Consider the following 15135-nt stretch of genomic DNA (forward strand, 5'->3'; position numbering starts at 1 on the left):
TCAAATGAGCTACATCTGATCCAACGTTTATGCGACCACCCGTTCCATAAAAACCTTATATGCCCCAGGCATACCTTACGACCCTTGCTAATGAGCTCTGGAGGATTATGTCCATCCTAAAGAAATTGTTATAGGATTTTTAGACTATTGGTAACAAAATGGCTATCTCATAATTTCAATTGAATGCGTTTTGGACAAAGATGATGTCAGGGAGGGGTGCTTTTTACTTGCCATTGTTTTATCTGTTATCCATTATGCTAACTCTTATCGGATGCGTTTGCGGAAAATAAGACGTTGGTGGGGGGGGGGAGAGGAGAAGGTGTCCCCAATTCCGACCACTCTTTCTATAAGAAGTTTATATGCCCCCAGAGTATGACTTACAACCCTACCCCGGAGGGCTGTTGGTGGGGGGGGGTTGTTATCCTCAAAGACATAATTTCCGGACCTTTTAACTACGCTGAACAAAATGGCTGTCTCAAAATTTTGATTGGATGTCCTTTGGGAAATGGTGGGTGTGGGACGGGGGTTAATTTGATTTTTTATAAACAAAACTTTTTGTCAAATTTAGCAAATTAGTTCTGCTTATCTGATTTCATGGTTACACTGACAAAAATGTAACACTGTTCAAAAAATTTATGATTTTGAATACCCAATAGAATAAAATTTTAGAAAATCGCCCTTTCAGATATGAATATACTTAAGAGTGTCTGTATATTCGCTATAAACAAGTAAACTCTCTATAAGCAAGTAAACTCTCTATTAACTCTGTATAAATAAATAAACTCTCTGTTAACTCTATTATAACTCTCTATAAACAAGCGGGTCCTCTGTTTCTTTAGCTCTATTTTAACTCTCTACTAACAGGCAAACTCTCTGTTTCTTCAACTATCTCTATAACTAAACTCTCTGTTTCTTTAACTCTCTGTATACTCTCTATAGGCAAGAAAACTTTGTTTCTTTAACTTTGTTTAGTGATCAGAGATAGATGGTACTTGTTGGTTAGTTAATATTTGTATTTTTGAGGGCCAACAATGATTAGCAACAGTTAAGGAGGCAGAAACAGACCTAGTAACAAAAGGGCTTTGAGACAGATATTAAGCAAAACAAGAAACGAACCAAAATAGATGGAAAATGAAAGAAAAATCAAATTCAAAAGGCTCAGTCAAAATTTTTTAATTTTTATCACTATGGACAATATATATTTTTATTTTAATGTCCTCTGTACTTATGAAAATTATAATTAAATTTATAATGCTGATTTAAGACTTTTTTTATAGAAAACATCTACTTTTCTCGGGAATTTTGAACACATAGTCTTTGTGATCAAGTTCTTGACGTAAAGGTTCGGAAAAGAATGGAGATATATTGCTTATAATTTGAACATTGGTTAACCCATCAGATTCAGAAGTGACTTGATGGGGGGTCGAGGTGAAGGAGGGGGAAGAAGATTCAACCCCCCCCCCCCCCCGTTTTTTGTAAAATGGCACGAGATGTTTTTTTGACCTCACTGATGTCTCAAATGCTCAATTCAGAGACACTCTAAGTTATATTTTCCGTCTCCAGGAAAGACTTTTGCATCTTTAAACTTATTGGTAAATAAATGCTTACCTTCAGTTGTACATACCGAAAACTGAATAAACCGAAAACTGAAAATCATATAAGTCGTTTATTTTGGCTTTATCCAGTCCCCAGGCGCTCAGTGTAGTTAGAGATAGTCTAAATTGTATTTTCCTTCTCCTGAAAAGACTTGATTTTCAAACTTCTCAATAATTGATTTTAGCACTGCTTAGCTTCAGTCGTAGATACCAAAAACCAAATTTTCATTTTAGTATAATAGATTCAAACAGTTGTTTTAATCAGCGGTGACCAACCTGTAGTCAATGGAAGACTTGTGGTCCATGAAAACATTTTGATGATCTGCAAAGAAAAGAGACCATTGCTAAATAATGTTCTTTTTTGTATTTCATGAACATAAAAAAGGCAAAAGAAACTTATTATAGAAATTTTTTTTTAAGTTTTGTTTATTATTTTATAGCTTCTATGTAAGGATGCATTTCTGTTTTGCCTGCATTTTTACGAACAAAGAAGTTTCATTCTCAATTTTCATTCAAATCTCCGGTATTAGTTTAGTACCCGTAGGAACTATACCTTCCTGATTCTTTGGATTGTTCTTTTTTTCTAGATTCAGAAAAATTAGCCAATAGAACCATGATGATTGAAAAAAGGCAAGTGAATATTTCGCACTTCTTCTACAAAAGTAAAGGTAAAATAAGTGATCAAAATAGCAATAATAGTGAGCTGATAAGTGAATTAGACTTATCAGAGTATCAAGAAAAAACAGTAACAGAAGACTTAAAAAATAAAGCTATAGAAAGAGCATTCAAATAGGAGGCGAAAAAGAAAAATGCAAAATATCAAGAAAATATCATTCAGACTACCTGAAATTTTAATTTATTCAAGAGCCTGTTAGGAAAAACCAAATATTAGGTAAGTAAGCAAGTTTATTTATAACCCACAATATAAAATAAATTCGGAGTAAAAAAGAAAAAAAAATATTTTCCACAAGGAAATAATAAGAAAAACACAACATAAATAACATAACAATATTTATAAATCTCTAATCTGGAAAATAAAGTGAGGGGGTCACTGGCACATATCTTCCTTGAATTATTGGTCCTCAGTTCCTTACCGATGTTGTCAAGCAGCACTAGAGGGTCGATAAGTCCAAAATGAGAAATTATCTTGTGATTACTGTACCACCTTGGTAAATATAGCAGGAATTTACAATATTTAAAATAGCCTCTCCTTAGCTGAAGACGGTTTTTTTTTGTGCATTAAAGGCTGCAAACCGGAAAGAAAAGATTTGTAGGAGAACAAAAACAATGGTAAAACTTACATAAGCCTCGGCGAGTGTACCTTCCTTTATTAGGCGAGATTTTACCATATGAGAAGCGAATACGCTGCATAGCACTAGCAACCAGAGACGAACATGTAGTCAAAGTGTTTCACAAAAAGTAATCCGAAGCCATTTCAACTTCGAGACACACCTGAGTAGTATTGTACCCAGGAGGAGCTGGTTTAGAAATATTAAAACACAGAAACTCGCATTTTGAAGAATTTATAGAAAGCCTAATAATACTTAAAGCCTTAATCAGAACATTTAGATTTTTTGTGAGGCCTGACCTAGTATGACTAGCTAGCAGAACATTATCAGCATAGACAACGTGACTGACAGTAGTATTTTCTAAAAACACGGTAGGAGACAGCATTCACAAAAAGTCTGCAAACACAGTTTTAAAAATATATGGAGACAGCACCACCTTGCCTGACTCCCTTCTTTACTGAGATAGGTTCGGATATATCAGACATTCATTTTAACAAAACCAACGAATTGGAATACCAATATTGTGGAACATTTACTACAGAAGAATTAATTCCTGCTTTAACCAAGCATTGAAGCGCTTGCGAATGTACAACGCTGTCAAAAGCACCTGAGATATCAACCGAGCAAAAAAAAGTGGCCTTTTTTGCATTTTTCCCAAGACTAGCAACTGACCAAGTACATGATGGGCTTGAGAACAACCAAAAACAGCTCTGAACCCAACTTGATAGTAAGAAAAATCACATTTAGTCAAAACTTCAGGCAATACAGCATACTCGAACAGCTTGCTCATGAAGCAGGAAACTGTAGCTGGTTGATAACTGGAACACTGATCTGCGTCCTTCTCCTTTTTCAAAACTGATGTTACAAGCCCCTAAAGAAAACTATCTGGAACTAAGGACTGGACTAAACACGTATGGAATAAGAGCTGAATGTGTGCTAACAATAATGGACACTTAATGGTGAAGTGATTGTAACAGAGACCATCCATATCAGGAGCACTTGATTTCTTAGCACTCTTAAAAGCCCGATAGATATCACCACTGGAAATTGACAATATATGGACTTGCCAAAGAACTCAAGGAACATTATTATGCAATAAGCAAGAAAACATGGAATGGATAGAATGATTAAATGTAGAAAAACACGAGTAAAATGAGCAACTAAATCACTGATTTTGATAATTGAAACGGTAGCATGCACACACTTGCTGCTAATAACTACATTAGACCAAGACTTCCGATCCAAAGGGCTATCCAAACCCTTCAGGTGGGCTTGACGCAAAGAAGATCTAAACTAACGTTTTGAACTTTGCTTAATTTTAAATAGTTCACCAGACTTGGGCTGATCACAAGCAATCCAAAGGCGAAGCCAAAACTTTGCGCACTATTTAGCTTTTTTCACTTTTGGGCAGACATTCCATAATGGTTTTCTGGTGCCAAATCTAACACGTTCAATAGGAACTGAAACTGAAGCAGCTGCCATTAAACAATGTGTAATCTGGTAATTGTAACAGTTTAAATCTATCTTAGCTGTTACAGAACTAATATCTCTGTAAGAAACCTTACAGAGGTTTGTAAAAGGTGAAAAGCCAATTTCAGGCTTGATAATAACGAACAAAGAACATACAAATAAACTTCAGGATTTACTCGTTTCCACTTTGGCTTATCAAACCATTTATTATAGTAAGAAAAATGGATATAAGCCAGTAGAGCAGACAACTCAATTTTGCAAGTTAAAGGCAAGTGATCATCCTCAATTTTATCATCTAAAACAATGACAAGGGGAATCACGAGTGATCCACTTGAAATTTGATCTAGCACCATCACGGTTATGAATGTAAGTAAACTGTTTATCTTCATAGACTAACTGATAGTCACTAGGCAAAGCAACAAAATTAGATCACTTCTTTCAGATTGGGACAGAAGATTGACATTGATATCACCAGCCTCAATCCAATTTATTCCCTGATTGGTCACTCTTAGCAGCAGAGTCCTGAGTTGATTACAAGAACCCGCGAAGACATACAGGGAAGAAGTGTTTTTGCGATTGCATGGCATATAGACATTGATGAGGACAATATTACCGCATTTTATTGCGAGTAAATTATGACCAGAAGAAATAAGCTCAGGTTTCTTAGCGAGGCGAACCAAAGTTGCAAGGCCCCAGAGGGTCGACCGTGCGTTTTTTTAGCTTCACGTACAAACGTTAGGTGGGTGGGTGAACGTTTAAGAGTATCTGTATTGGCTTTAGTTAGAAAATATTCCTGTAGGAAAACTATATCATAATCAAGAAGCTCATCAATAAGAAGATCTTTGTCTTTGGTTCCGTTAATATTAAGTGAAACAAAGCGAAATCTATTGCCACTAACAATCATTTTTTATCCTTATTCAGAGCTTTTTTCAACACTGGGCTTCTGTGACTATAGGAAACATGATTTTCCCCGCAGTTGGCGCAATTCGGGCTTTCAGTGCAAGGATTATCACGTTTGTTACAATTTCCACCAGTGCACCGTGAACACTTTTGATTAATCGATGGAAGTGGGCAATTTCCGACAATTTGGTTCGGCGACTGACAACGGTAACATCTAGGAGGTAACTTTTGGAAAGGTCTAATTTTAAAAAGCTCGTATCCCAAATGCAAACCCTTATTTATAGCTTTATTTAAGGCAGCATCGTCTAGAAATTCAAGGCGGAAGGATCTGGAATTTCCAATTTTAGTTGCATCAAAAAGACCGGGAATCATACTAATACGCTCTTTTTTTTGCAGAACAACAGGGATATTGCTCACAATGCCAAACACTTTTTAATTTAGGATATGAGTGAATACATTTAACTTACTAGTTGTAGCGGTGGTGAGAGAGACGACTGAGGCTTTATCACGGGTATGGACTACCCACCTTTTCTTGACAGGATCGGATCTCACACTTACGATACCATCATGGCCATCCAGGGTATCAAGGGTCTCCTTGCGCTCAATAGAATCTTTGAGGTCAGTAGGTGTTTTTTTTTAGAATAACTGCAGAGGACAGTTTTGAAGAGCCAGGACACTCCTGCATTAACGACTGAGGACATCCAATTTTTCCAGACAGGAGAGTTCTCACACACCCAGACAAAGAGTGCAGCTCAGACAAACAGGAGTTTACAAGGCAACTCAACGCACAAAAAGCGTCGGCAGGAATAAGTGGTACTTCACTAGGGTGGCGGATAACAAAGACTGGCAGGCCAACATCATCAGAATCATACTTTAGTATCGATACTATCAGAGACACTATTAATAAACATATTTGTACCCACTCTCTTGGGCTGAATTTCCCCAGGACGGCAAAACTGGAATATTTGCTTCCTCGCATCAGAAGCCTGGGCGAGCGTGAAAAATTCAGACATATGTTTCTTCATAATATCTAGAGTAAAGCCTTTTTCGACACTGTTTTGGACAAAACTCAGAACAGGTCAGTAAACGAATGATCCAGTGGTCCACGCCATCAGCACTGAATGCTGAATACATACAAAGTGAAGGAACCTAGGAACAAGGGAAGTGTAAGGACCCCCTTAACTGTCCCCCGCAATTTACGGGTAACTTTATACCAGTGGGTACAATACGTCACTTGCGGGAGGTTCCTTTCCCTCTTCTGATTGTTCTCAGTACGCTTCTTAACTAGTGGCTTTAAAGGACATAGTTGCTGAACATTATTCCCCATTAATGGCTTCCAGCTTGATAGTACTCCAAATTGCATAGAATAAAAAGCCAAATACAACTTCTTTACTCGCTGAATTTTCCAGGCAAAACAACTAACTTCAAATTTCTTAAAGCACTTGACAGTTATTTCCTGAAGCACAAAACTGAGTAAGAAGAATGCTTTTTTTCACTCGAAATTGAGTGAAAAAAAATGTATAAGAACGTGTCCCCAAAACTAAACGAAGTTATAATTCAATGTTATAAAAATTGTGAATGAAACTAGAAATAAAGCTCTGAATTCTCCGATGTTGGAAATTCTCTGCAAAGAAATGGGTTCCCAGAATACTCACCTTCTTCTTCATACTAAGGTAAGATAGCTGTCAAGAGTGAAATTTTGATAAATATCTGCAAAAGAAGGATCTCAACCATCAAACGGTATCCATGATTATTCAATAGTACTTATACTCGCTGACAGAATATTTTGAATTATATTACCTAAGAGAAGAAGAATCCAAACTTGGAAATATGTGGACGATGGATCCATTTGTATATTCTACGGAAGAGGACAAGTTAAGCATAAAAGAAACAGAAAGCCTTACTAATCGTTCTTGTTTTGATAGTCTCAAATGTAAGTTGAAGTACTTTTTATCAAGAACTCATTTTCGGATCGCTCAAAATAAACACCCGTTACTGAGTGAAAAGGCTATGAATTTTTTTTTCAATTTTGCAACTGCATATTTCTGTAGAAAAATATTTTCATCTGTGACAGTAATTAAAACTCGGTACTGCTCTTGTCATGAAATAAATGCAGTTCTTCGTCTTGTAAAAGCATCATTGAAACCGAATCCCCATATCATGATGTCAAATAAACAAGAGCAACCATCACCCTAAAAACGTCCTTTTTATTTTTTTTTCTATAATTACTATACAGTTTTTACCTTTGTGTATATCCCCTACTTACAACATTAAAACTCTTCTGACTATCATCTTTGGATGTATTTGCATAACTTTTTTGCCTCAAATCCATATTAGTGGTCCACCAAACAAAAGATGATACATTTAGTGGTTCATGAACTTCTAAAGGTTGATGACCACTGGTTTAAATTAAACCAGGTTTAAACACACTGGACTGGTAGCCTAACAGCTTGCCTTAAAAAACTGTTTAAACTCGCATCTAATTTATTTCTGTCGGATCGTTCAATATTTTGGGAAAAATTCGATTGGAGCCTGATTAGATAGTATTAACAAACCAAAACTTGCATTACTTGCATGGGGTGTAGGTCGAACTTTGACTACGAGTGGAAAAGAAGGCAGGACATTTTCCAACATAATGTTGAAGTATTCAGAATTTAAACGAAAGGGGCGTCACGAGACAATTTCAAAGCTAGTGCATCCAGGAAAGTGAAATAACTCGATTACAAAACAAGATTGAGACCAATACATCACTTGAGAAGGACACACAATATTTGGGTATACACTCATACTTCGTTTTCCAGAACAGGAGAGTTTTTCAAGAGCTGGGATAGCTTTTTCAAGTCAGGAGATAAGTTTTTGTCTAGGACAAAAGTAATGAATAAAGTAGAAACTTCTAAAAAACAGAAATTAGATAAAAAATTATTCCAAATATGTGCCTCTGGCTCTTTGTAGTAATTTTTATGTCATCAATCAATAAAAATGATGATAAGGAGTCAAATATAGGGCAAGACAACTTTGATCAAAGAACCAACAAGGTATTTTTACATTTTTTGCTAACATTATATCAGTAGTTGCTGGTTCCAATGCCAGTGTTAAAAATGTCCGAGAAAATTCTATGTTGAATGCTAGAGATATCTTGGTGGAAACACAATCTACATCATCTCCTGCGTTTGAGCTATGTAAAGAGGTAACAGTCAATTGCACTTAAAAACATCTTAACATTTCAAATATTAGTTGAGTTGTTGTCGAAAGTTAAAGTGACTATTTTGAAAGTATAATTCACAAGGCTCTAGGAATAAAGAAGTTAAAACCAAAGGTTACCTTATTTCATGTAGTCCTAATCAACCAAAGCTGAGTGTATTCCCACTTGAACCTTTAATATCAACAAAAAAATAGGGGTGTTTTCATCTGAGATGGCATGAGGATTACCAGTTCTCAGAACACAATATCAAGAAATATTCTTCTCGCTTCGTGTGTTTCCTTTTCTACAGATGTCCAAGAAAAGACATGTTCAAAAAATTTTGGATGGAAAACGGTCGGCGTCAATGGCACAAAATGAAGAGCCAAGTAAAGGCAAAGAAAGGAAAACTGGTAGGTGATTTCTCTTTCTAGTAACATAAAGCAAATTCGTCTGATTTTTGTCACTTCATCAATAACAGCGGTCATGTGTATTTTCCACTTGATGAAATCACCCAAACTAAGGTTTCGAAGCAAACAAAAATTAAGAGACAAAAGGAGATATTGTGAAAATTTGTGGACGTTGCAAGGACCCTAGCAAGACAAGGCATTGCCTTTAAGAGAACTGAAGAACAAAATGGCAACTTGGTTCAAATTCTTCAACTTCTAACGAGATATGTCGCTGCTCTTGATACCCAAAATAGAACATACCAATTTACCTATTTATGTTCATTTTCTCACAACGAGTTCATTTATATGTTTTCACCCAAAGTCAAGGAAAAGATTCTCACCAAAGTCTTGGATTTAAAATTGAATCCTGTGATTTCGGATAAGACACACGATGCTTCACATTCTGGCGGGCTTGCGGTTATAATCCACATGATCAGCGTGAAAGGTACACCTAAAGAAAGACTATTAGGTGTTAGAAAGGCTAATAACAAAACCAGACAGGGTGTGGCAGAAAGTATAATAGGGAAAACGCCAAGGAAAGGAATTCTCTTGGATAGACTAGCCTTTAAGGCTAGTCTATCCTTTAAGGAGCAAAAATCTGGTAATTGCAAAAATATTTGTATATGTTTTAACAAGGGTTCAAAAACCAAAAAAGAAAAACCAAATGTTTGAAGCTTAGTAGATAGTCTGTGTTAGAAAACGGACCTGATCCAATAATGAAATATCTTTGAAAAGACATCAATATGAAAAGACATATCAGTATGAAAAACTTACCAATAGGTAGACTAAAAAAAAAATTAAAATTTTCCTAATACTTCGTTTGAAGAAAAAGAACTTTTTTCCCACTACCTGAACAACTAACCAATCTACATCCTGGACCATCATATAAAAGTAGGCCTATAAGGGCAGGTAAAGCTAATGGTATTGGAAAATTGTCTGAGGCAATGAAAATTCAAAATGAAGAAGAAAGAAAATTGGGTTAGAAGATAAGCGAGAGCGAAAATCAAAACGTGTCAAAATTGAAAATGATAGCGATGAGAATTAAAATGATGATTCTTTGAAGTCACCCGAACTATAAAGCGGGATAAGACCAAGAGAACAGACCAAAAATGATGAAATTCACAATCGGTGAAAATAAACAACCTGGACAATCCAATGAGACTAGACCCAAAAAAAGATTTACAAGTGTAATATTTGATAATTCGTTGGAAAAAAGAGACGTTTTTGTCTCACGACGTGGTCAATTAACAAATCTACAACCTGGATCGTCATTTATTACTAGGCCAATAAAGACGGCTAAAGTAATGAGTATTGGCAAATTGTCTGAATTATTATGGAAGAGAAATTGGAGTTAGAATATAAACGACAGCGGAGTAAAAACTTACAAAAATTTAAAATGATAGTTATGATAATAGGGTTTGAGATGTTGACATGGATAAGGTCATCAGTATCTACTATAGCTTTGTTTAAAAAAATTAAATTTCGGCAATATAAATTTCATAATGAAAAAAGACAAGCCCTGGTAAAAGTCGAAATTGAACATTTTATAAAAGATTCAAGCAATAACACAGCTATAAATCATGATATTAGCGCTTATGAACACAAAAGCCAGGAACCAAACACTACCACATTCTCTGTAAAAAAAAAAACAACAAAAAACACAGCTTCGGTGTTTATGTTTTTCAGAATGACAAAAGACAAGCCAAAGTTAAAGGACGAATAAGAAAAAAAAGTAATTTTAAAAAGGTGCCAAGTCTAATTTAACGTCATTTAGAACGTTTAATGGGTTAACTGATGATAATGAAGCACATGTAAATAAGATTAGAAAAATACTGAAAGTGAGAATCGTTACAGCTAAAGAAGCACGCATGGAAAAAATCACGGGTTCGGCGTCATGTTTTTCAGAATGACAAAAGACAAATCAGTGCCAAAGTTAAAGCCCGAATAACAAAAAAAATGTAATTTTACAAAGGCGCCAAGTCTAATTTAAGGTCATTAAGAACGTTTAAGGTGTTAACTGATGATAATAGAGCACAGATAAATGTGATTAGAAAACTAGTGAAAGTGAGAATCGTTACAGCTAAAGAAGCACGCATGGAAAAAATCACAACGACAATCAAACTGAATGGTAAACAAAATTCTGAATGATGATATGTAGCTGAAAACTGGGAAAGACGTATTTGTTGTCTATAACGCCTTAAGTGTCCATTTCAAGAATTGTCTCAAAATTTCATTTTGATAGAAATAATGTTCAGGTGGCATTCCTCCACTGTAATCCCTAAAAGAGCCCTAAAATTCATTCATAATATCAATAAAAATCTTATTAGCAGAAATAATGCCGAAGTTGTATTCCTGCACTGTAGTTCCTAAAACCCATCCAGAATATCTGTAAGAATCTATCCAGAGTATCCATATCCAGACCTATCCAGAATATCCATTAATCTCTCATTGGTAGAAATGATGTCCAAGTGGCATTCCCCACTGTAATCCCTGAGTTAGCCCTAAAATTCATCCATAATATCAATAAAAAACTTTTTATTGCAGAAATATTGTCAAAGTGATATTACTGCACTGTTGTCCCTAAAACCTATCCAGAATAACCGTAGAAATCTCACTGATAGAAATGATGTCCAATTGACATTCCTGTACTGTAATCCCTATAATAACTCTAAAATTCTTCCATACTATCTATATGAATCTAGTTGATGGAAATAATGTGTAATTGACATTTTTATGCTTGATCTATTCTTTGCCTTTATAAAGTTTCATAAGAAACTTTATAAAAGAGCGATGAAGTTAATACCCAAGAACTTCATACTTAAGTTCTTAACTTAAAGAACTTAATACCTAAATCAATTCTTGAGATACTCTAGTTTGACAATGTGCATGCACATAGCGTCTTTTGATTTAGTTCAAATTTCTCGTCAATATTGTAAATGGAGTAGTGTGGTAGTAGTAGTGGTGATAGTTGTAGTAGTATTGGTAGCATGCGAATATTACCTATTTGATCATCTCTCTTATTATTTCCTTAATTTACCAAATTAATACACTTAATCATTCTTGAATTTCACTCTTTTGACAATCCGTATACACATAACGTGTTTTGATTTAGTTCAACACTCCCCTCAACATTCTCTGAAAGTTTCACCTAAATATCCTTCGTCTTCTTGGAAAAAAAATTCAAATATGAACTCCTTTTTTATTAGCATGTGATATGTGCAAACAAATAAGAAATTGCTTAGACTACAGTCCTTGCTGTGGGGACTGTGGGGAGTTTAATGCACCCAGATGCGTAAATAATGTCCTTGACAACAATGTTGAACGCAATCGAAGTCTTAAAATTTCAATCGGATGTTCTCGGCAATAATAAGATTGGGGAGGGGGCTGATTGCCCTCTATTAAATTGTGACTCTTAAAAAGGACACTAAAACTTCCAACTTCTAATCAAATGAGCTACATCTGATCCAAAGTTTTTGCGACTACCTGTTCCATAAGAACCTTAAATACCGTAGGCATACCTTACAACCATTGCCAATGGGATCTGGAGGATTATGTCCACCCTAAAGACATTTTTATAGGATTTTTGACTATTGGTAACAAAATGGCTATTTCATAATTTCAATTTAATGCTTCTTGGGAAAAGATGATGTCAGGGAGGGGGGCTATTTGCTTTCCATCATGTTTGACTCTTAAAACGGAACTGGAACTATACATTCCAAGTCAAATGAGCCTCTTCTATAAAGTTCACACGACCACCCCTTCCATAAAACCTTATATGCCCCTGTGTCATAACTTACAATCCTTACCCCCAGACTTTGGGGATTCTGTCCACCTCAAAGGCCTTATTGTATGATCTTTGGACTATTTTTGAACAAATGGTTATAACAAAACCCTTATAGGATGCTTTTGTTAATTACGATGTGAGGGGGGAGGGGGTGCCCCCGGTCCCTTTCACTCTTAAAAAAGGGAACTAGAACATCGGATTTCCATTTTAATAAGCCCCCTCCGGAGTTTATACGACCATTCTTTCTGTAAGAACTTTATATGCCCCCAGGGCATAACTTACAACCCTAGCCCAGAGGGCTTTGGGGGAGGGATGGGGCTTTCATTCTCAAAAACATAATTTCTGGAACTTTTAACTACGCTGAACACAATGGCTGTCTCAAAATTTTGGTTGGATGTGTTTGGGGAAAGGGTGGGCGTATGAGGGGGGTTAGTTGCCCCCTAGTCATTTCGAATGTTTAAAGGGGTGCTACCCTCTTCAATTTCCAATCGAATGATTCTTTTTCGAAGTTTCTACGATAACAAATGACCATCTCAAAATTTCTATCAGAAGTATTTCGGGAAAATACGAGATGGGGGGGGGTTTATCTACCCTCCAATCACTCTGAATCTTAAAGGAGGCACTAGAACTTCTGATTTCCAATCCAATGAGCCCCCTCCGAAAATCATACGATGACCCTTTCTATATAAATCTTAAATGTCCGAAGGGCATAACTTGCAACCCCTGCCCTGAAGGCTGTGCGAGGGGGGTTGTCATCCTAAAAGACTTAATATCCGGACTTTTCAGCTACGTTGAACAAAATTACTATTTAAAAATTTTGATTGGATGTTTTTGGGGAAATAGCGGACGTGGGAGGGGGACTAATTGCTTTCCAATTACTTTCAACTATTAAAAAGGGCACTAGTCCTTTCAATTTCCAATCGAATGAGTTCTTTTCAAAGTTTCTCTTTCGATACGAAGTGCCCTGGTTTAAAACCGAAAGAAAATTGTGCCCACATCACTCTTTACTAAGTTTCTTTTGCGCTAATTTGCATAATTTGCAAAATATAACATAATTTGCGCTTTACTGAAAAAAAATGTCTTAATTTTTTCACTTTTATCAGTTTCATAAATAAAAAATTATCAAAACTTTAAAGAATAGGTATTAGTATATCTCAATTAAACTGACAATCCACGGTCATTTGTTTTTCTTTTGTTTTTTTTTCAGTAAAGCGCAAATTATGCTCTGGGCTTGAGAAAGCATGAGGTTTACCAGTCCTACTTATGTTAAGTTTTGCTCGTTTTGAATTTGACTCGGCCATTTATTGTAATTTCCGTTCGTTTTGAGTTTCATTTATTTATAGGTAATGATATGTGGTAGTTTTACGCTTGGAAAACTATTTGACTTGATTTCTGCTCATTTTTCGCTTAATGGAGCTCTTTACTTTTCTTTGAAAAACTAGTTTGGTGGAAAATTTTTTTTAAATCAATAAACAAAAAAAGAGAATATTTTACAGCTAATTAAATCTTGGTAAATGGCATTCATAATTTTTTTTTCCCCGGAAGGAATATGTTTTTAGCTATTGCTTTAGAAGCAAGACTTATGGTACTATCTATTACTGAATGATATCCCCCTGGTCTTCGTAAAAAAAGAAACTAAGTAAAGACCAATTTCATTGAGCTGTACCCCCTCCCCCCAAGTTCAAAAGCTCAAAAAATGAATTTTGGAAGTAAACATGTGTAAACAGACAGTTATTTTTAATAATATTTCCTAGTTTCAAAAAACAGCAGAAATTATATTTTTATTTATATATATATATTTACATATATATATATATATATATATATATATATATATATATATATATATATATATATATATATATATATATATATATATATATATATATATATATATATATATATATATATATATATATATATATATATATATATATATATATATATATATATATATATATATATATATATATATATATATATATATATATATATATATATATATATATATATATATATATATATATATATATATATATATATATATATATATATATATATATATATATACATATATATATATATAAGTAGAACCCCCTTATCCAATACGGGGAAAACCCAGCTACTGCCATCTATAATCGAGTCTAACGGGACCTAACCACATAGACAGGGTTATTGATCCTCGAAGGGGACTCAATTTCTGAGAAATTGATTTGCATAGTCGACGGGGAATTCTAATGTAACATTAGGGGATTAAGAAACAATATGGCTTCTCTGATCTTTAGGTCTGAGAGATAAATTAATATTCTATCGAAACAATAATAGTGTAAGTAGGAACACCTTAGATATATTTTCAGAAATTCATACGAGATAAAGACAGATTGAATATATTTTACGCGGGAAATGGTTTCCTTGGAATTTCCAATGTGACAGCACAGGGATGCCAAAACAAAGGAACAAGCAGAAATTA

This window comes from Artemia sp. Qi Xiang Cuo, chromosome 16 (assembly GCF_049724085.1).
Source record: "Artemia sp. Qi Xiang Cuo chromosome 16, ASM4972408v1, whole genome shotgun sequence".
NCBI classification, from domain to species: domain Eukaryota; kingdom Metazoa; phylum Arthropoda; class Branchiopoda; order Anostraca; family Artemiidae; genus Artemia; species Artemia sp. Qi Xiang Cuo.